Here is a 24,659-nt window from a genome sequence, read left to right as displayed (position 1 = left end):
GTTTTTTAGATGGGTTTTCTTATTAAGTTTTTGGATCTGTTGTGATTTTTAGTTATTATTAAATAAAATAAAGATTTTATTAAAAGATTTAATTTAACAAAAAAATTATAAAGAAAAATCAATTTTAAGTATATTTAATTAATTGAGAAATTAATTATATAGAAGAAATAAATTTAAAGATTTAAGTAAAGGTCCAAATTTAACATAATTATATTTATTTAATTTAATAATAATTAATTTAGAGGTTCCATTTTCAAAATGAACTCTAAATATTATTATTAGCTAAATTAATAAATATACTTTATAAATGCATTTTATTATTCAATAAAAGCAAGTGAGAATAATTTAAATAAACTTTATTCTAATTAAAGGCAAAAAACTATCACAAGGGAATTATACTAATATATAATAATTAAAGATTATTTAAATTAATAATATATAATAATATTACATGATTTATAACCTTTATCCAACTGTGATACAATTATGAAATGTAAACTTAAATTTGACGCAAATCAATTTTTATGGAATTATATTAAAAAAAAAAGATTAAATAACTACACTTGTTTTAAATGCATGCCAAGATGTCATGTTTTATTTTGTGGTGGGTTTGGGGGTGTAAGGCCCACATTAGTACCCCACTATAGATCTTGATGAAATAAATATGATTAGGAGCTAATTAAGTTATGATTGGCATTTTTATTACTAACAATGATTTATGAGATCCTATTAGAGACTAAAGTAGATTTTGATTATCATAAGGTTGATACCCTATCCGATAGCACTAGGTTGATAAGATAAGACCACATGGAAAATGAGACTCAATGAATGTAGGTTATGATGACAACAAGACAAATGATTATGTTCAAAATTTGGTTTTAAATTATGATGACATAATTATGGAAACATTTTAACAATTTGAGGAATTTACCCTAGAAACTCACACACAAACCCCTCATAATGTGATAAAGGGATATTGCTAGGAATGTCGATATGTTTAACTTGATTGAAAGGATACTAGTTAACAAGTCTGCATATTAGTGATTTTCACTTAAGACATATATACTGAAATCTATTTCATATGTTTTAATGGTCTAATGATTATAAGAATGGTGATAGTACTTAGAACGGTAATTTTGTTATGATAAGAAAGATAAATGTTGATACCCATATGTTGATATTGCAATGTTTTGAATATGAATCAAATGAAAGTTAATTATGTATGTACTTAGATGAAAGTTAAATGAATATGATATTGCAAATTTTTTTTTGATAGTACTTAGAACGGAAATGATTAAATGAAATTTAATTTTATATTTTAATGTGAATTTTGAGACATTGGATTTATTTTGCACTTATCTATATCTATTTTTATATTATTTTATTGGGCTACTAATGTTTAAGTTGAGTGTGTAGGAAAGTTGAACCATGGAGATTATTGGGGGAAACAAGGTTCAATCTATGTGAACACAGTAAAGCCAAGGTGAATCTTTGGAAGATTCAAAATCTCGTTGTGTTGTGTTATTCCATAATGTGATTGTGCATGAGTGTTATAGTTAGAGATCATGATTAATTAGAGACATGTCATCGTGATTTGTAAAGTGTTTTAATGTGTGTGTGTGTGTGTGTGTGTGTGTGTGTGTGTGTGTGTGTGTGTCAATTGACACTTGTGTTGTCTATGTGTAAATGACATGTCATTTAGGATTCTTCGGCATGGAGTTAGTTAACCTAAATTTAAGCCTCATTATGAAATCAAGATAACCCACCTTGGAGAGTGTTAGGATGAGTCACTTTCATGATGGAATTTAAATTAAAAAATTTGATAGAAACTTTAGAGAGACTTAAAGTGGTTCCCTAATGTTATTTTGGTGAAAATAAGTAGCCCACATGGTAGTAGTAAAGGTTGGGGGTCTAAATATAACCATAAGTTGGCCTATGGGACTTAGGAGACCCTCTAAAATAGTCATTTTCAAGCCAATTCGAAAATTAGAGTGTCACATGACCTCTTTCCTCACCCCTCCACTTGGTTAAGTTCCTATTGGTAGAAATGTAAAAGGGTGTAAGGAGGGTAGGTGGGGATGGAAGTGGAGGTCTTTTTAGGGAGCTTGTGCCAAACTTAGTGGTTGTTCACCCACTCTCTAATTGTAGAGATATATAGGTTTATGGAAGAGAAGCTTGGAAGCCAAGGAAGGAAAAGATCCTCATCACCATTTCATAGCCATAGCTTGTAAGGAGGTTAGAGCTTCATGCCATATTTTCTCTCATCTCATGAAGTTGAAAGATGGAAATTTGTAAGAGTGTTCTTGTAAGTTTTATGTGTTGCATATGGTGTGAAATTGTAAATGTTTGGGTATGCAAGTGTGTATGATTGAATCTATTTGTATTTGGTTTTGTTTCTTGGATTGTTTTTTGTGGATTGAATGATGTATTGGGTGTGGAGGCTTCACTCACCCTTGGGAGGGAAGAGAAGCCTTGGGTGAAGGGGTTAGTTGGGCTTGACATTGTAGTTGAGAAATCCTTCTCTTGGAGAGGGGATAGTTTTCATGGAGTATGGGCTCCATTGAAGCCATATGCCTTTCTAATGTTCTATGGGAGGTATAAGTGAGGATGTGTGAAGAGTAGTATTGTTGAAAGCCTTCTTGAGGCATGTGTTCTTGATAGCTTTTTCTATGGGAGGTAAAAGTGAGGATGTGTAAAGGGGAGAAGTGTTGATAGCCTTATTGAGGCATGTGTTGTTGATAGCCTTGTTATGGCATGCTTCTTGGGAAGCCTTATTGGATTAATTCAATTGCAAGATTTGTTGTTTCACAAGGATATGGCATTCTCCTCCTTGAAGAGCCCACCTTCACCCAATGTTTATGATTCCATCTGTGAATCATTGTGCAAGCCTTGGTTGGGGAATTGTAAAAGTGCTGTTGAATGTGGTATTCATGTTGGTTCTTGTTGCTGTGATGATGTTTGAATGTATCCCTATTGAGCCTTGTTTTCCCCTAGCACGGGGGTGGTTTCCTTTAGGCCTAGGTTGGGAGGTGAGCCTCCATGGTTCATCATTTTTATCTCTGATTTGCAGGTCCTTATTGGATGGTCTTGAAAACTTGGAGCTCTTATTGTCTTTCCATGTGAATAGGAGATGAAGGCATTTTCTTTGTATTTGAGCTGAGGCTATGAGTAGATTCCATCTTGTTGTGTGCATTTGAATGTAATGCAAATGTAGTGTTATTGCTTCTCATTGACAAGGAGATTTAGTGAAACACCTATGATTAGTGAATGCCATTTCCATTGTGTTATTATACTATGAAGATTTTAACACCTTTTTTTAATGTAAGAAATAATGGAGGAAGCATGCATTGTGTGTAGGAAGATAAGTTATCTTGGTTCTTGAGTTAATGAGCTCCTTATCATCTATGAAGATTGCAAGAATAAATCTAATTATCATGGAAGAATTGTAATTTTATGAGGATTAGTTTTCATGGATTGATATTATCATTTCAACTATCTTGAATGATAATTGTATATGCATCATTGAATTTAGTACTTGCATGAGAATACTATGTTAGATCTTGAGAAAATGGTTTACCAGTTTTCATTACTCACAGATAAGTATAATCAATTAGTTTCATGCATTCTGTTATGATATGTGTGAAATTTTGTAATAAATTTAGTGTTCAAATTATTAAACAAAAAAGAAAAAGAAAAAACATTAATCTAGATTATCTATAACATACTAAGCAATTCCAAAATTGCTATTGAAATGATATATCAAGAACACCTTGACTATAGGGATGGAAAAATCAATTTAAGATCAGATAAGCATAAGTGGGTAAGAAATAACCTATTGTAGGTGCACAATTTAGTCTCTAGAATTTGTATGAGGAAGTGAAAAATAATACCCAAGAATTTAGATCAATAAAATAATAAAGGGTATATGCTTGAATACTCCTAGTAGGGACCTATAGGCCTTAGGGGGTTGTAATATAAATCATAATCACTAGACTTCTAAATCATTTTTAAAGTCACTTGATCTCTGAAGTGACATATATAAATATACAATCAAATATGGTACAAGGAAAGATTAGATAAAATAAAAGTAAGTATAAAAAAATAAAAATCCTAAATATTAACAAGCAAAATAAAAATAATAATATACATCGATGTCAACTTAAATATAGTAGAAACCCTATTCCTAGGCGACCATCTTCTCTAGAACATAGCATGTATTAATTTAACTTATAAATGGGTTAGTAGGACAGGAGGTCCCCACCACCACCCTTGGCGTCTACATCCCTGCCCGTGGCTATATAGCCACGAAAATGCACTTCCTTTACATTGCTTTTTCAAACTTTTTAAAAAAAATTCTAAGTGCTCTCCTTCGTAAGGAAGTGCATTTTCGTGGCTGTATAGACATTGCCACATATGGCCTTGGAAATATGCATGAACATGATGCCTTACTGACATATGTCAGTCCCAACCTGTATTAAGTTTTCCATCTTGGCAAGTAACAAATCAAATTTCACATTAATTGCTGACCCAACCCTTTTCTTTTGGGTGCTATGCTAAGTGATGTGACCATCTTGGAAGGAGGAATGGTGGAGAAAACGTGACCCCAAGCATGAAATCTGACTGGAGTGAAGGGAATGAAAAGGGAGAACTAAGGTATGTTTCCTTTGAAAAAAAATGTGAAGATAACATTAAATGAGGAATGGGCAAATCGGATATAGTTATTAATTTGCTAGATTGGCCATAAGAAATTGACCACCCTCAAGGCCCACGTGAGTCTATGTGGGGACCACATGTGGAAAGAGAGTGCAGCCTAGTTAATAAAGTAGAAAGCATTGGTTAGAGGGTAAGCTAGGGAATTTAAGATGTTTAATAAGTACTCAAATATAATATAGTTGGAATATATTTTATATTTAGTATAGTATAATAATTTATATGAGAGTAAAGTAGGTATCATTAAGTAGGATTGGAAGTGTTGTTTAGTGGGTTTGGTATAAGTAAATAATACTAGTTTATATGAATGATTAGTAATTACCTTAGGAAAAATGAATCACTATATGTATGGGGAGAAAGGTTCACTAGTTGCTAGTTAAGTAATATTAAAAGTTCATAGTAAGTTAGCAATGGGTGTTAGTGTTGTATAGCTTGAATGATGAATAGTTGATTCTATTTCAAATATATTATTGTATTTATTTTATCACTATGATATATAGTACATAATGATAGAAAATAAATGGTAATATAGGTTTTAAAAAATAAAAAGAGAGTAGATACAAGAATGGAGTACAATTAATCAATTTATGCTTCACGGTATATATATGTGGTAGTCGTCTATATGTTTCCATGAATACATATTACTCGTGAATATTTTCTTCATAAAAGGTCATATAATATTTTGATCGGGTTAGGAATATATTGATAATAGTATAGATATTTAAATGATATATAAATTTACATTATCGAGATGTTATGCATGGTATTTTATATATATATATATATATATCAATTATTATTATTAAAAATAAATATATAAAGACATATATATAATATTTTTAATAAATAAGGCATGTTGCTATGATACTAACATTCTATGTCTTAGGACTCATCTTGTTAAATGTGTAAAGATCGATATTGGTTAGACATAAGGAAAATTTGGTGTATCATAAATATATCTACCTTAGAGAAAATGTTATAACAAATTGATTCAAACAATTGGTATAGGATGACTTCATAGTAATAGAATTTTGCGGGATGGTTAGAATTTTACAATGGGGTTGGAAAGAGTGGATAGGGACAATAGTATTAAGACTCAGAATTTAGGATTTAATCACTTTTAAGATTAAAAAATTATGTTAAGGAATTGATTTGTATATTTATTTATGATATGAGTCCATATAATTAAGAATCAACAAGAGTTAAGGAAGAATTTAAGTTTGAATATAGGGATCGAGTATTTCGTGGTAAACATCTATTTTGTCCATTTTTTTTTATAACCATCTCTTATAATGCAACAATGAAGTTATGTGTTACAAGTGAGATGGGATGTCTTATAGGAGAGAAAGAGATAGGATTATATGATAGTATTATCAAATAATTAATTATACGTCATTAGTAAAAATAGTAATTTTAATATGTTAATAAATAATCATAATGTTAAACGATCAAAATAGAAGATATAAATTAAGAATGGTAGGTATAAGTAATTTTAAGTAATAATATTAATAATCACAAACAATAATTATAATGAAATAAAAATTATGCTAGCTTGAGACATGTGGAAGATTCATTTATTATAAACTTGAGGCATAAGTAATTTTTCAGTAAATTGAAAAGCTAAGTCAAAAGACATCGAATTGGTTATAGTTAGTAAAGATTAATCCTGATAATAATGTTAATAATAATAATAAATGGAAAAAGAAGAAGAAGTGTGTTTTGCCTTGGTAAAATTTGGGCATGACAAGGGGAAACCTAGTAGTTTGACTAGATAGGCATGTTTACCAGAGGCTTGGGAAGTGGCTATTTTTATGATGCTTTTATATGATGTTGTTTTGTTACGATTATTTATTCCCAACCAATGTGCTATATCCATGTGTCTATGTGATGAGATCGAGTTCCTTTCTGCAAGCTCATGTATTGCAATTTTCTTGGTCTAACCTATGAGGTTTTCAATCAATTATCTATTGGCACTTTCTAGTTGCTTGTATAGGACTGAGGTGAATATTGTGATTTACCTATTGGTACTTTCTAGTTTCTTATATAGGGCTAAGGTAAATATTTTGATTTATCTATAGGTGATTTCTAGTTGCTTGTATAAGACCAAGGTGAATATTCTAGTTTTACAATATCTATTTTTTATGAGCTTAGAGTAGGTTATCTATGTATATTATGGGAAGTGGCTTGCAATGAAAGTTGGAGCCCTAAAGAGGTTTCTTGGGTAACCCATTCTAAGTTGTATTAATAAGTGATAAAATTTCATTAAATGCATTGAAATTAATTAACAAGAGTCAATTTTTTACCTTGCCCATGCCTTGAGTGCTAGTGCAGGCTACAATGGGAGTAGAGATGATGCTTGGTTGTGACCTTGCCTTGTTAGTATGCCTTATCTGCGTGAAAGGATATTGATGCCACATAGAATCATTAGGGAATTAGAGTCTAAAGAGATTACTAGGGTAACCATAGAGTTGAATCATGTGATGACACTTGTCCACATGCATATTAGGTTTCCTACGTGTCTTTGTTGCCTCTGGGATTAGACGTTACTTGTGTACTTGGTACCTTTGAGATATATTGCCATTAGGATTCATTGACCTATATTCTTGTTCAACTTTTGGATTGTTATAACAATTTGGGACTTGAGATTATCTTCTTAGCATGGTGGGAGTGGGTCATTTAGGTTCCATGAGGTTAGGTGGTAGTGTTTCTTGTACCTTTGAGATCTGATAGTTGGATGTCATTGCTGGATATACTTGTGCAATTGTTCTATTCTTCTGATCTAGTGATTATGTTAGATGGTCATATTCTAGTGTATTGTACTTGATTATTTGAGATCTTATGAGATGTGGTATCTTTTTATGATCTATATTCTTTTAGCATTCCATACCCTATGACTTGTATAGAGGATGGTTATGCATGTTGGATTATGCCATGTGGCATCTTATGCACTTATATATTATTTGATTTGATTTGTACTTATGGTTATTCTATGATGCGGACTTTGTTTATTTATCAGACTTAATCTTAATTAAACTTATGAATGTAATTCAATGTCATGGAACTCTTAAGAGATGTAATGGTTAATGTATTTCTTATGCATGTATGTGAGTTATTTCTTCCACTACGTTATCTCTTTTTATTTAATCTTAAAAAAAAATGTTTAGCAAACTTAGTGACATAATAGGTCAATTTCTTTTGGGTTCCTTGGTGGGACATTATAGATTGAGTCTTTTCTAACTCCAAGATCATAATAAGAGAGAAATCACTGATTGGGAGAAGAATAGAGGAGTGTGATTAATTCGTCAATGGGAAAAGTACTTTCACAGTGAATCACACAATAATAAAAATAAAAGATGTATTAGCCAAGTATGCGATTTAGCATATTCTTGAATACATTACCCATGTATGGGATTTAGAAAATTTGTATGCATTACTCATATAATCCATTAAGGGATTCACAAGATGTGTGTGCAAAAAGGTGATTAAGAAACAATGCATATGTTTGAAGATAACCAAGAAAGTATACCAAGCCCCCCTAGCTAAAGTACTCTAATCCATGATCAAAATCCATATTTGCTACTCTATGATTATACAAAAAAGTGAGTAGAGTGTATGCCCCCATGTTAAAGTCATTGCTAACACTTTAACAAGAGAAATGACCAAAACAAAGCATACATAAATGTACTTAGATATGTTTCCGCTGTAAAATTCTTCCAAAAGAAAATAAATCAAGGAAAATTATCACATAACATATTGATAGCTCAAGAGGGATCTACTAACTTTGGGGTATGATCATATGATAATAGGTAAGTATTAAATAAAGTATGAAACTTTATCATTTTCTAAAGGAACTAGAACTACAACACAATGGAAGAAAGAAACACAAGTTATGAAGAAGAGTCTTTTTGGACTACCATCATGGAGACAAAAAAATTGGTTCTACCATGTCATAAATCCAAGTGGGCAAACACAAGGATACAATTGCAAACACTGACACATGTACAACATATCAAATCAAAACATATAGAAGTAGTGAGATACATATAGAAGAATGATATGATAATTTGATTCCTTTATCACCTTGTGCCAATAGAGCAACAAGGGTCATTTAAAGAAATCTAAACAAACATATAGAATTGATAGTACAGTGAAGTACATGACAATAGTAAAACACACAAAAAGCTACTATTCTAGAGCACTCACTCAAGAACATTTCCCTCCTTTCTAATCTTGGTCTATAGTCTTTAGAGAAGGTGGATAAATTGTAAGAGAAGAAACATCTAAAAAAATATAAATAATAACTAAGTTTGAAAAAGGACCCCCTTGAGAGTCACCATGCTCAAGAATACATGCAAGTGAAATTTGTTTAGAAAGAATGTTAGGAAAATCAAAATCAAGATCAATAATCTCACACTCATCATCATCTAATGTATCTTACCTATATAAACTAATAGAAATAGAATCCAAACTATGAACATAAAATTTATCTATCTCATTAGTATTGATCAGAGGAAGGAGAAGAAGGATGATAAACATGCACACGGGCCTTTACTCAATCTTGATGCTTCTTTCAATGATCACATACATGTCATTTGTGCTTAGTTTTAATAGAACTTATTTGAGAAGAAGGGTCAATAGGAATAGGGTTCATTCCATCATTAGTTAGGATAATAAAAGGAACAATGATAGCTTGAGAACTAGAAGGAGGAACCACACTAGAAGGAGCATTAGGTGTAGGAGGTGGCATGCCATTAGAAGTAGAAAAATTTGAAGGAATAGGTGTAGAAGGTGTAGGAAAAAGACCATGAGTAATATCCTTAGAAATATCTCAAAATTTATAAGCTTTATATGATTGGAAAAGATACTTAGAATGAGTAGGAGGTTTAGTAGGAATAGAAGGACAAAAGAAATCCAGGGTAGTGTAATGCCTAAGCCTAGAAGGATGATGAAAAATATGATGATCGTCTTAATCTCACCATCATGAGGGAATTTATTGAAATCATGTTTAGGATAAGTAATGAATTACATGGAAGTAAACCAAGGTAAACCAAGATTCACTTGGAATTGATCAGATGAATAACAACAAACATACTATTCACCACTTTATCGTAGAGTTCAACATACAATAAAATGAAATAATGTGGTGGATACAAGAAACCACTACACGTATGAATCCAAGTATTAGTTGAATTATAAAATCATGGTGCAATTTATCAACAAACTAATGTCCCTCAGTTATAGTATTAACCATAGGGTTAGGATCAATAAGAAAACCATAAGAAGGATACTTAGCAACTCTAGCAATAATATAAAGAGGACCAAAAGGAGCTTGAAAAATGTTAGAATAATCAAATGAAATAGTAAGGCCTCTAACACACTTAAGAGAAGGTTTAGAATTTTTTAGATCATAGTATTTAGAAGGAATCTTAGTTTTAGGTTGAGGTACACATTCTATAGTATTAATAGTATGGTCATTCTCTTCACATTTTTTATAAGTGATGTTCATTATATCAAAGGGAGAAGAAGGTTGAGAAATCATATTAGTAGTGTGTTGAGGTAAAGTATTGGTGTATATTTGAATATTTTGATTAGGAGGTGCCACAAATTTATTTTTTCTATCATGATTATCAACACTCAAAGCATTACAATCAATAAGATCTTGAATCTTATGTTTCAATGTATAACACTGTTCAATATTATGGCTAGGTTGATGATGACAATGACAAAAGGCTTAGGGATCAAAGTACAAACTTGATGTGGTAGAAAGAAGACGTTGTCTTACCGGAGGGGGTTTAATGATATTAGCTCTTAATTAACCTTCCCATAATTGATTTAAAAGACACAGAGAGGAGTAAACTTATGATTCATTTGAAAAATAGAGGATGAAGAAGTGACACTTTCAGACACAAAAACTACTTGTTCATCCATTGTATTCGTGGTTTTTTTGATCTTGACATAGTTATTAGGTTTCTGGAATATGTTTTGACTAGGTGTGGGATCACTCTCATCAAATGGTACAAGAGCCATTTAGTGTTGCTTTCAGATTATCTCACTCGTAATTAATAATGATGAAGCACTACACAAAGTTGTGAAACTATGGTAAACTTAGTAAGCAAAATTGTATCTCTAGTGTCTTTTTGTAAATCAGAAATAAACATATGATGTATATCAATATCAAGCATAAGATAAGAAACCTAAGCATGAAAATGTTTAAATCTACCAATAAAATCAGTCACTATTTCTTTACAACCTTGTTTAAAATGCATCAAATCAGTCAAAGATACTTAAAGACCAATGTTATTTTGAAGTTTTTGGATAAAAGAATTAGCAAGTTTATGAAAGGAATCAATAGAATAAGGTGGAAAATAATAATACCATAGCAAGGCCTTGTCCCAAAAGGTATGATCAAACAACTTGGATAAACTCCTATGATCATGGGCATGGTCACTACATAGAACCTAATGTTTTTTAAGATGAGTCACAAGGTCACCCATACCATTATAAGTATCAAGGTGAGGCACATCATCTCATTGAGGGGAAATGGTATATAGATAATTTATAAAGACAAAGGACTACCCATATCACATGTAGGAACATTGAACTTGGATTGAGTTAAGGAAGTAGGTTGTTGTTACAAGGAAGAAACAATTTGTGAAAGGCTAATGACAATAAAATAATTAGAGGAAATATTTGGCAACAATATGTTTGACACACTAGGAAGAGTGTATGAATTAGATAGAATAGAAGATTCTATAGGTGGAACACAAGGAACCATGGTAGTAGGACTATGATAAGTGTAAAGAACACTATTTTATGAAGGCTATGAGGTAGGTAATAAAGTAGGTGGAACACTCATAGGTAGAGAAGGAATATGAATACTCATGATATGATGATTGGAAGGTTGAATAGAAGTTGCCATTATATGAGGAAAATATGTAGGAATTCTAGATAGAGATGTGGCAATAGTAAAGGATAGTTCATGAACACTAGTAATGGGTGGAACCATTCCTATTTTTTATGGCTTGAGCCAAAGGATTAATATGTGAATGAAAAAGGTGAGTAAGACCACATAAAAGATTAACACCATGTTCATGAGTTTATCAATTGATGACTTGCTATGGAAAACATCTCCAACTTACCAATTGATGATATTAAGGGGATTTCTAATGAATGGTTCATAAGCCACACTACTTGGTGAAGGTTTTTAAAATGGGTTTGCAAGCATAATGGGTTTAACCATAGAGTAAACTCCGTATTTAACTGTGCTCAAGTTGGAGTAGTATTGATATGGGTGACCTCCTGGGAAGTCCTGATGCTTCATCTTTGTGAGAATAACCTAGATTTAATGAGTGCTAAATTTTCCATTTATTTTAATGAGAGATGGATTCATGCGGATTAATACTCATGAAACATGGGTCAATGAGTTTGAGTCAAAATCTACACAGTCAAATCATGATAACAATATCATAATTTGACTTGTTATGGAAAATATCTCCCACTTATCAATTGATGAGATTAAGGATCTTTAAAATGAATGATTCATAATAGAAAACACTTGATAAAGTTCATATGGTATTTCAAGAAGAGTGGGCTTAACCACGGAGGAAACTCCATAGTTAAGCGTGCTCAAACTGGAGTACTATTGGGATGTGTGATTGTCATGCCCAAAATATTGAGGCAAAGATGCACAGATTTTTTTTTAAAGGTTAATTAATCTACTATGTTAAAACAAGTTTGACTAAAGAAACAAAAGACACATTAGGTTTTCTAAGGTTCCACATTTCATTTTGTGTGTCGGTTCAATCTCCTAGTTGAACCAGGTTTCATCTTTTCAAGACATTTCAAAAATTACCTTAACACTTTATTTACATAATTAAAAAAATTAACTATTGATTCATTAAAATTATTCAATACTTTCATTTCATCCCTTAATTATATTTCAATTTAGCCCTAACACTACCAAGTAGAATAATGTTCACAGTGTTCCATCAACTTAATTAAATTCATTATATCTAATCAAAAGAAAACCAAATTTCAAATGCCCATTAGAATAATTAAATTTGAAACTACATTCTAAAACTTTTATTTTAACAATCAAATATTTAAAGAAGACCCAACATTCTTCATTAAACATTCTACCTAAACACAAATCTTTACAATGCAAAACTTTTACATTAAAATCTATAACTAGTACTTAAATCAAACCAAATTTAAACTACAAAAAATTAAATTTAATCTAACTTGATTTAACTAACTAACTTTATATGTATAAAATGCTAACATTAATTTACACTTAAATCAACTAATACTAATTACAAATCGATCATCTAAATTCATTAAAAAATACTTAATAAAAAACTATAACTATCACTAACCTTGATTAATTTCTCAGAACAAATCTTAACCACTAATTAATCCTAACTAAACAATCACTAATAAAATCTTACTAACCAATTTAATTTTACTAAATAACTAACTAAATTTACCATCTAACTCCTAACTAACTCTTACTAACCTACTCTAACACCCAACCTCCCCTCTGCCCAAGGACATGATGGCTTCCTAAGAAAGCTCCCACGTGGGCACGTGATCCCAAGTAGATTTCCACACTGCCCAAGGGAGAAAGTGCAACATTGGTGATAGAGGTTTGGAAGGGAATAAAAAGGTTTTATTTTTTATTTTGGAAATCTTCAAACACCCTAAAGTCAAGGGCAGATTCCTAAGTGAGGGAACACTACCCCAAGCCCACTGCATGCTACCCAAGTCTTGGCATGTGTTCCCACCCTAATCCCCTTTACAATACTCATGCAAGACAAGGTGCAAGTGGAAGTGTTTGTTATTATTATTGTTATTGTAAAATAATCCTAGAATTATTCAACTCACCCAACATATGGTCTATCTAATTAGGAAAAGGTGACAGGTCAAAGTTGGGGGGCACACCAATTCCTTCAGACAGCTACAAGGTACCACATACATGCATGGTGGAAGGTGGGGGTTGGATAAAATACATCCAAGGGGAAATTATTGGGGGTAAATATTTAATCCAATAAAATTAAAAACCTTTCCAACTCTATGTTATGATAATGCTCCATGTGGGAAAGGACTCGCATGGTAGGGAGGACAGACTAACCTCCAACTCACACAATGAAGAAGGGCCATTGGAAGAGGGGAATAGTTATGTTGAGAAATTTTTATAAGTAAGGGTTGAGATAAGGTAAGTGTAGTTATGTTTAAAAGCTATAGAATAAGGTTTAGTGGGTGAACTTAAATTAAGATAGAATAGATCTTGTTTTAATTGATATATCTTTTTATTGCATTTTATATTTATGTATCTATTATTTAAAAATAATTCTCAAATATTTAGAAGGGAATCTTTGAAGAATATTCTTTGTCCAAAGGAGATCTAAAACTTTTACATACGAAAGGAAGAGAGCATTTTTTCTCTAAAAGGATAAATTTATTAAGGGTCTTTTTTTGTTTCACCTCACCAAGTGTTGAGTTTTCATTTATAATTTTTTTTACATGGCATAAGGGGAAGATTTTTATTTTTATTTTCTAGGATGAATTATAGCATATATTTTTGATGTTATATTATGCATTCAAGTAGGAGTATTTTTTTATATAGTTACTAATCAAAGCAAAATGAAGTAATAGCCATATAAATCAATTTCCTCTAACACCTAATCATATTCAACTTGCAAACTTCATGTAATGTTATTGTATCTAATCATAATTGATCATAAGCATATGAAATCAATTTTAAAGAATGCCATATGAAAGGAATTACTCATTTTTTCAATACAAATGGGCTAGCCACTTCATATTTATTTTATTCAAAACTTGATTTGAGGACTCCATCGGGAAAGAATCAGGGAATAAAATTTGATATCGTAGTCGTTTCATAAATAAGGTTAACAATGAATTTTACATCAAGATCATTATCTTGAGGAAAATTTTCCAAAACATTTGAATCAAAACACCAAAACTCTAAATCTAGTTTGGCCCCATATCAAGGTACAACTACAAAATTTGCAATTTTCATCAAGGTAATCATGGAGAACCAAAAATGACCGGGGTGACAATCAGATTCAACACATAGACACATTCAACCAATTATTCCCATCACAAGTTTGCACAACAAGTTCCTTATCGAATGAAAACTAGGAAGAAGGTGGATTTTTCTAGGGTAGGAGAAGTCAATCACAACACCAAAATAGATGCCTCTTTCGAGGCTAATAATCACAAGAACTTCCATTCTTTCACTTCTTATCTCCCCAAACACAAAATGATTTGTATTGACAAGTAGAGGCCCATAATACCCTACTTTTCTCCCTGTCCTCATCATGAGGAGAGAATATGCACTGAACTGGAGTCCAAACGAGGCCCTCCTCCTAGACATGGTCACTTCTACCCTATCCAAGGGTGAGTAATGCCAATACAACCCATATAGTTTTCTCCACAAAACAAAATCTAAAACACAAAAGGAAAATAATTAAGAACCCCACAATAACCCATCCCTCACATGTTTTATCACACACATGAAATACACATATGTAAAAAGCCTACGTAAGAAAATGAAAATACAACATGAAGAACAAGACCATGAAGGATTCCTACCTTCAAAATGGTTATGGCAATTGAAATTTTGAGAAAAGCTAATCCTTATTCCTCCTTCAATCCTAACTTTACTCTCTCTAAATGTAGAGAATGAGTGAACACTCTTCGACCCTAAAATTTGCAACTAAATAGGCTTCTAAACTCACCCCACCTAACATTGCAATAACTCTAGACTTGACTAAGGCCTTCTAGGGTCTTCCATCTTGATCCTACCATTAAGACAACCTTTTTGTGGAATGTAAACTTGGAAAACTCATGGAGAAGTTCAATTTTTGCACTAAAGGAAAAATGAGATATTTAGGAGGTCATAAAAGTAAAAAAAGGGTCTAGAGGGGTGGAAAATGCCCCCAACCCATACACATACCCCCTAGGCACTTGGTTTGCATTAATTTTGGCCTCTAGGATCATTTTAGGACCTATTAATTTGGCTTGAAAAATTTGAACTTTCTAAAAACCTTAAGAAAGAAAACTTATCACTAAACCCTAATTAGGGTAATTAATCTAGGTTACCAACTATTAAGTCTTAGGTTACTAACTTAATCCATCTCAGATTATTAGGTTACTTGGCTAACCCTAATTATCATGCTCATAGACAGATACAAATTATGAGTGTCAAGTGACACCATAAGATTCACTGTTACATAACATTAAACACTTTATGATTACAAAATGATACACACATTCAGATTAGGATACAAATAAAATATGAAACAAAAGGGTATGCATCTTTCATAGAATCAACCATGGGTTTCATAGATTATACATAGGGTCAATTACTAATTCTCTATTAGATTTTTTGGCTAATAATCCTGCACACTCAATTCAGACATTAGTAGTTCAAGAAAAATCACATGTACATATTTAAAAGTCATCTGGATAATCACATTAATCAAAATATCAATCTTTCATTTAAATAAAATTTTCCTCATTTCTGCTCACATATTTAACCATTAAAAATTGCATACTTAAAGTGTTAATCATATTCCTAATCATAAATTCATTTAGTATAATACACCATCATTATGCATGCTTGTAGAACATCAAATAACATGATTAAGCATTTTAAAGTAAAGCATCACACAACATAAAATAACATAATAATGTCTAGTCCATCAAATAATGTCTTGGCATATCGTGTCATAATGTATCAAAATAATAAAAATGTACTAGACGTGCTATGATGGATCGAGGTGAGGCCTCATAATGACCTCTCGAGAAGTCTCGATGTTTCATCTCTATGAGCATCACTTAGATCTAATAAGTTCCAAGTGTTCCATTTATTTTCATGAGATACATATTCATGTGAATTAGTACTCATGAAACATGGGTCAATGAGTTTGGATAAAAAACTACAAATTGAATTGTGATAGCAATATCACAATTTGACTTACTATGAAATTTATCTCCTACATATCAATTGATGAAATTAAGGTGATTTTGATGAAATTAAGGTGATTTCTAATGAATGTATCACAAATAATAACACTTGGTGAAGGTTTTTCAAATGGGGTTGCAAGAAGAGAGGGTTTAACCATGGAGGAAACTTTGTAGTTAAGTGCATTCAAGTTGGAGTAATACTGGGACGAGTGACCTCTTGGGAAGTCCTGACCTTTATAAGAATCACCTAGATCTAATGAGTGATAAGTATTCTATTAATTTTCATGAGAGATGGATTCATGTGAATCAATAATCATGAAACATGTGTCAATGAGTTTTACTCAAAAACTACATAGTTAAATCCTGGTAGCAATATCACAATTTGACTTGCTGTGGGAGATATATCCTTCATATCAATTGATGAACTTAAGAGAATTTATAGTTAATGGTTCATAAGATACAAAAATTAGTTAAGGTTTTAAAAATTATGTTGCAAGTAGAGTGGGTTTAACCATGGAGTAAACTCTATAATTAAGCACACTTATCCTAGAGTAGTACTGGGATGGGTGACCTCCCAAGAAGTCTTGATGCTTCACCTCTATGAGTATTACCTAGATACAATAAGTGCTAAGTGTTCCATTTATTTCCATGAGATATTAATTCATATGAATCACTATTTATGAAATATGGGTTAATGAGTTTGACTCAAAAATCACATAGTTAAATCTTGATAGCAATATTATAATTTGACTTGATATGGAAAATATCTCAAGTACTTATCAATTGATGACCATAAGGGGGTTTCTAATGAATTATTGATTTGGGAGATACTTTCGTCAAAATTGAAGTATCTCCAAAACTCCAACAATCAGCATCAGATTAAACTCCTTGAAATTTTGGACCCAATGCAATTTGAACGGACAAAAATGGAGTCCATATGCAAAAGTTATGGTCAGTCAAAGGTTGGTCAAACTGAGAACAGAGGTCATCAAAAAGGTTAAAAAATAATCATCTCCAAAGTGCACAACAATGGATTTCAAAACAAAGAGCTCATCAAGAGCTTTTCGACGATGTTTATTTTGTCAAAAAAGGAGCCCGTACGTGAAAGTTATGACATTTTAAAATTTGGCATAAGAGATGAATATTGATGATGTCATCATGACATCAGCGAAGTGGGAAATAAAAAAGTTCATAGTCGGATTTGAACCCATGACCATTTATTCCCAAAAATCATGCTTCCACCACTATGCGACGCATGGTTTTCAAAATCTATTGGCGGTAATTGATATTTAACCATTAACTAGCTCCCCTTTTTAAGTAAGGTGAACCGCCGGCAGGATTGGAACCCCTGACCGGCGGTAACCACAAAATCTTGTTAACCGTTGCGCTATTTTAGCACTTAAAGACTAGTTTGCGTGAGTTGCTATTTGACTTTATCCAGAAAATCGCCAACCTTAGTAAAATAAGGTTATTAGTTATTTTTGACCCCAAAATTGACATGATGCCGAATCTTCAAGAATGGCTAAAGGTTAATTCGAAGGGGGTAATTAATTAAAAGGTTATTTTTGTAAAATTTTGTTATAGCCTTATTTTGGTTAATTTCATGTATAAAAAGGGGGTTAGGAGACTCTTAGGTGCATTCAGAAAAAGGAGAGAACGTCCAAGTGCTGAGTATAAGGGAGATCTTTGAAGTTCTCATTCCTGTACTTTGAAACAGCGTGATGTTGTTGTACTTCAAAGGAATGACTTTGTAAACATTTGTACCTAATTTTTGGAGATAATCAGATCGGTCCCCCAATTGGAGCAGGACCCGAAGACGTAGTCCATACGGATGAACTCCGAGATCAAATTGTTTGTGTCTTCTTTCTCTCATTGTCTCTTTTATCAACTTAATCTTGTTGCTCTCTTATTTCATTTACGTTAATTTGATTCGTTAAAATTTTTAAATTAATTCTATGTAATCAATTAGCATTCCTCTGTAATAGTCCTAGATCCTAATTAGATCAAATTTGGTATCAGAGCCTTTCTTGGACTAGTATTGCAGATTTGAATGCTAACAAGATCCAGGATTGAGAAAGGCAAAGGAAAGCTTGAGGAATAAAATCCTGAGATTGGAAAATGAAGGACTAAACCATCATCACAAATGGCAGACGAAGGTGGACAAGCTTTTCAAGATAAGAGTATTCAGAAGACTCTTCAAAATTTGCAGACAATGGTAGAAGTTTTGGTACAAGAAAGAGAAGAGAAGATGCGAAGATGTGCAGCTCGAAAGGACAAAGGGAAAAAGAAAGGCGATGATCGTGATCCACCAAAGACACCTCCATCTTCTCCTTCTTCTCCCTCTTCTCCTTCTTCCCCCTCTTCTCCTTCTTCTACCCATTCTGAGTCTTCTAATATTTTCAAAGGAGGACATAAGCCTTGAATTAAGTTGGATGTAAAGTTTGACTTACCAAAATATTGTGGGGAGTTAAATGCCGAGAAACTAGATGACTGGATTCAGCAAGTAGAAGTCTACTATAGAGTTCAAAACCTTGTAGATGATGTTGATAGAATTCAGTTAGCCACTCTTTGTTTAGGTGGTGTAGCCCTAACTTGGTGGGAGAGTAGGTCTCGGGATGAAACTTCACAACATGGTAAGTTTAGTTTGTCTTGGTCAGAATTTGTTACTGCTTTAAAAAAGCAATTCTACCCCCTAGGCCATATGCAACAGTTAATGATGAACTGACAACATTTTAGGCAAGGGAAAGGTCAGTCTGTCCAGGATTACACCCATGAATTTCACAAAAAGGCTATTTCATTAAATGTCCCATTGTATACCCAGGACACCTTACTCAAGTATATAGGTGGTCTTCATTCTTACCTAAGGCATTCTATTCTTGTCCTGAATCCTTGTAATTTGGATGAAGTATGTGTCTAGGAAACACATTTAGAATCAAGGGATAAGGGTACTTTCATTGATAAGTCTGATAAAAAGCCATCTAAGTCTGAGGAAGAGTCCAAAGGAAAAGGAAAGGGTAAAAAGACAGCAATAGTAAAGAAAGAGGGTGAGAAACCCACATGCTCACATTGCAAGAAAGAAGGGCGTGATGATTCTAAGTGTTGGAAGTTACATCCTGAAAAGAGGCCAAAGCGATATGGTGGAAACAAAGGTAAACAGAAAACTACTGCTGTAATTCAACAAGATCTTGGATCTGACTCCGGAGATGAGAAAAAGATTGTTGCTACCGGGATTCAAGGTAAAGGAAAAGGTATATCTCTTTCATCAGCTCCAAGTTCTTCCAGCATAAGTGCAAGTACAAGTAAAGAATCTTCTCCTAAGAATGACAAGCAAAGGAATGAATTATTTCACATTCGAGTTGTTATCAAGCATAATAAGGTTGATACATTATTCGATACGGGTTCCCAAGTTAATTTGATATCTGAGGAAGTTTTTAAAAAGCTTAACTTGACTACAACACCTCATCCAAAACCATACCCTCTTGGATGGGTTTGCGATGATGCACAGTTACAGGTAACTAAACAATGCAAGTTAAGATTTGCTATCACTGCAAACTTTGTAGATGAGGTAGAAGCTGATGTAGTCCCTTTAGATATATGTGGTCTTGTACTTGGGAGTCCCTATTTGTTTGATCGTCAAGCTATCTTTTATAGGGGGGAAAATAAATATCATTTGTTTAAAGACAAGATTGAATACATTGTATGGGCACATAAGGTTAAGACTAATCTGGCATTAGTCAATGCTGGTCAAATGAAAAGGTTAGTCAACTCTAGTAAGAATTTTGTGTTGATGCTTGTAAAAGCCAAAGAAGATGAAACATCTGAGGCATTTAAGGGATGTGATCCAAAACATAAGGCTGAAATAGTCAAAGTTGTTTCCGCTTATGATGACTTGTTTCAGGAACCGAAAGGATTACCTCCTAAGAGAGAGATACAACATGAGATCCAATTGCAGCAAGATGCACCACTTCCTAATATTGGCATGTACCGCTTATCAGTGTTGCAGAATGAAGAAATCAAAAAGCAAGTTTAGGAGCTTGTTGAGAAAGGAGTTATTCATCCTAGTACTTCTCCTTGTGGTTCTCCTATTGTGTTGGTTCCAAAGAAAGATGGGACTTGGAGAATGTGCATTGACTACAGGGCTTTGAACAAGATAACGGTAAAGAATAGGTACCCTCTTCCTAGAATTGATGATTTACTTGATCAGTTGAAACATGCAATCTATTTCACTAAGCTAGACTTACGTAGTGGATATCATCAAATAAGAATTGCAAAAAGTGATATTTGGAAAACTGCTTTTAAGACAAAACAGGGACTTTTTGAGTGGTTGGTCATGCCATTTGGGCTTTGTAATGCACCAGCTACATTTATGAGAGTCATGAATGATGTCTTCCGTCCCTTTATAGATGATTTTGTCATAGTCTATTTAGATGATATTCTTTTATTTAGTAAGTCTTGGGATGATCATGTAATTCATGTAAAGAAAGTATTTGAAATACTGAGAAAAGAAAAACTATATGTAAAGATGTCAAAATGCGAATTTGCAAAGACATCTTTAGTGTACTTAGGCTATGTTATAGGGAATGGTCAACTGAAAGTAGACCCTACAAAGGTCGAATGTATTGTAAAATGGCCTAAGCCAAGTACAGTTACTAAAGTCAGGAGTTTCTTAGGTGCAGTTCAATATTGGAGGAAGTTCATTGCAAACTTCTCTTACATTGCATCACCATTACATGCATTAACCAGTACTAAGGCAACTTTTTAGTGGGGAGGTCCGCAACAGAAGGCTTTCGACACTTTAAAAGAAAAGTTGAGCACTGCACCAGTTCTGGCTTTACCAGATTTACATCACCGTTTGAGATTGAGACAGATGCGAGCGAGTTTTCCATGGGAGATGTACTCATGCAAGGAGGTAAACCAGTCTGCTACCACTCTGAAACTTTTTCAGGAGCAGTAAGTAACTATCCTACGTATGATAAAGAACTTTATGCTTTAGTTCAGAGTGTTAAAAAATGGAAACATTACTTAATGGGAAAGGAAACTGTAATCCACACTGATCACCAACCACTACAATATTTGCACTCACAATCTAAGTTGCAACAAAGTAGGCACTTTAGGTGGATGGGTTTTCTACAACAGTTTCATTTGGTAATTAAGTATAAGAAGGGTTCCCATAACAAAGTAGTAGATATTCTGTCTAGACCTCCTATTTAGAATGCTTTGATAATCCTTCGGAATAGTTCTATGGTTCATGAAAGTTTTCAGGAACAATATGCTAATGATGAGAACTTTAAGGATATCTATGCAACTTTAATCCACGGTAAACATGTAGAAGAGAAAGAATACTATGTGCAGGATAATTTGTTGTACCACTTTGGAAAATTATGTATTCCTAGAAATGAACAAGCACATGTAATCCGTGAAGCACACACCTCATTGATTGCAGGACATTTCGGGGTAAGTAAGACATTAGCTCAATTGCAGAAATATTGTTATTGGCCTCGTATGTAGGAAACTGTCACCAAGTATATAAAAGGATGTGTAATGTGTGCAACCAGTAAACCAAGTAATAGGAAATTAGGTTTGTACACACCATTACCTGTACCATCCCGTCCATGGGAAAGTGTATCTATGGACTTTGTGGGAGGTTTACCTATTTCTAGGAAGGGTCATGATTATTTGTATGTAGTAGTTGATCGGTTCAACAAAATGTGTATATTAATGTCTTGTAAAAAGCAAGTTACTGTTGAACTGACTGCTCATTTGTACTTTCAAAATGTATGGGTTCATTTTGGGTTACCCACTTCTATTGTATCGGATCAAGATTCTCGATTCTTAGGGGAATTTTGGTCATCTTTATGGGGACTCATGGACACCAAGCTGAAGAAGAGTATAGCCTTCCATCCGCAGACTGACGGACAGACAGAGGTAGTGAATAGGACAATTGTGCATCTACTTAGAGGCTACTGCAGCAAACATCCTAAGTTGTGGGATGAAAGTCTTCATTATGTGCAACATGCTTACAACCATGCGACACACTCTTCTACAAAGAGGTCTCCTTTTGAGACTTGCTTTGGTTACCTGCCTAAGACACCAATGGATTTTGCTTTTGTGAAGGACGATGTTGTAGATGGATGCCATGATGCAGAAAAGGCTTTAAAGTTCATCCAGAAGGTCCAAGCAATCCATTAGGTAGTAGAAGCACAATTAGAGTAGAGCCAAGCAAAATACAAGGCTCGCCATGATAAGCATCGCATTGATCACCAATTCCAAGTTGGTGACAGAGTTTGGTTACATATCAGCAAGGAAAGAATGCAAGGTGAAGGAAGGAAGCTCAAAGCTATCAGGTATGGTCCTTCTGAGATCTTGGAAAAGATCGATACTAATGCTTTTCGCCTTAATCTTCCTCCATACATGCAAATTTACTCAGTTGTCAATGTTGAGAATCTGAAGTTGTATGAGCCTCCAATGATCTTGGATGAAGACATCAGTGTTCAGGTTCCATCAGTTGATGATCTTTCACCAGAGTATATGTCAGAATTGCCAGAAGATGTTATCCTAGACAGGAATGTTAGAACTTCACGAAGAGGACCAGTTGAATACCTCCGAGTGGGATTGAAGGGGATGCATCCAAGTAAGGCAAGATGGATGGAGATTGATAAAGTGAGGGAACTATACCCTCACCTTCTTTCTGAGTAATCCCAACTTTCGGTGGTCCGAAAGCTCCTTAGTGGGAAGGCTTGATCCGGGGGATACTTTCGTCAAAATTGAAGTATCTCCAAAACTCCAACAATCAGCATTAGATTAAACTCCTTGAAATTTTGGACCCAATGCAATTTGAACGGACAAAAATGGAGTCCATATGCAAAAGTTATGGTCAGTCAAAGGTTGGTCAAACTGAGAACGGAGGTCATCAAAAAGGTAAAAAAATAATCATCTCCAAAGTGCACAACAATGGATTTCAAAACAAAGAGCTCATCAAGAGCTTTTCGACGGTATTTATTTTGTCAAAAAAGGAGCCCGTACGTAAAAGTTATGACATTTTAAAGTTCGGCATAAGAGATGAATATTGATGACGTCATCATGACGTCAGCGAAGTGGGAAATAAAAAAGTTTATGGTCAGATTTGAACCCATGACCATTTATTCCCAAAACTCATGCTTCCACCACTATGCGACGCATGGTTTTCAAAATCTATTGGCGGCAATTGATATTTAACCATTAACTAGCTCCCCTTTTTAAGTAAGTTGACCGTCGGCAGGATTGGAACCCCCGACCGGCGGTAACCACAAAATTTTGTTAACCGTTGCGCTATTTTAGCACTTAAAAACTATTTTGCGTGAGTTGCTATTTGACTTTATCCAGAAAACCGCCAACCTTAGTAAAATAAGGTTATTAGTTATTTTTGACCCCAAAATTGACATGATGTCGAATCTTCAAGAATGGCTAAAGGTTAATTCGAAGGGGGGAATTAATTAAAAGGTTATTTTTTTTAAATTTTGTTATAGCCTTATTTTGGCTAATTTCATGTATAAAAAGGGGGTTAGGAGACTCTTAGGTGCATTCAGAAAAAGGAGAGAACGTCCAAGTGCTGAGTATAAGGGAGATCTTTGAAGTGCTCATTCCTGTACTTTGAAACAGCGTGATGTTGTTGTACTTCAAAGGAATGACTTTGTAAACATTTGTACCTAATTTTTGGAGATAATCGGATCGGTCCCCCAATTGGAGCAGGACCCGAAGACGTAGTCCATACGGATGAACTCCGAGATCAAATTGTTTGTGTCTTCTTTCTCTCATTGTCTCTTTTATCAGCTTAATCTTGTTGCTCTCTTATTTCATTTACGTTAATTTGATTCATTAAAAGTTTTAAATTAATTCTTTGTAATCAATTAGCATTCCTCTGTAATAGTCCTAGATCCTAATCAGATCAATTATTCATAATTCACAACACTTGGTGA

Source organism: Cupressus sempervirens, chromosome 3, assembly GCF_028749045.1.
Source record: "Cupressus sempervirens isolate cs-2001-9-10 chromosome 3, ASM2874904v1, whole genome shotgun sequence".
Lineage (NCBI taxonomy): Eukaryota > Viridiplantae > Streptophyta > Pinopsida > Cupressales > Cupressaceae > Cupressus > Cupressus sempervirens.
The sequence above is the reverse complement of the archived record's forward strand: the minus strand, read 5'-3'. Positions refer to the sequence as shown.